This window comes from Mesitornis unicolor, unplaced genomic scaffold, assembly GCF_000695765.1.
Source record: "Mesitornis unicolor isolate BGI_N332 unplaced genomic scaffold, ASM69576v1 scaffold6718, whole genome shotgun sequence".
NCBI lineage: Eukaryota > Metazoa > Chordata > Aves > Mesitornithiformes > Mesitornithidae > Mesitornis > Mesitornis unicolor.
The window spans coordinates 2544-2899 of NW_010199722.1; positions in this window are offsets into that span (position 1 = coordinate 2544).

The following is a 356-nucleotide window of genomic DNA, read 5'->3' on the forward strand; positions in this document are numbered from 1 at the left end:
CTCTGTGCTTCAATTCTCTCTGAAGAGAAATAACAGCTCTGTTATAATTCACAGGGTTTTTGTGAACACGAAAACAAGTAAGCAAAGAAAGATACCCATGAGAAAATCAATACTTTTAAAATGGACTTCGGATGATGCACATTAAATAAGGAAAAGGGAAATCCACTTCCTGAATACTGCAAATTTTTGACTGCGGAATGCTGATAAGCCGTTTTTGTTCCCTTGCAGATCATGTAAGGTTATTTGTGCTTATTATTAAAATGATGCACATTGGCATGCTAGCCAGGTATGTCCTTCCAGTTCCTGCTCAGGGCCTATTCAGTGAACCAAAATGCAAGCCCTTCTAATTTCCCTAC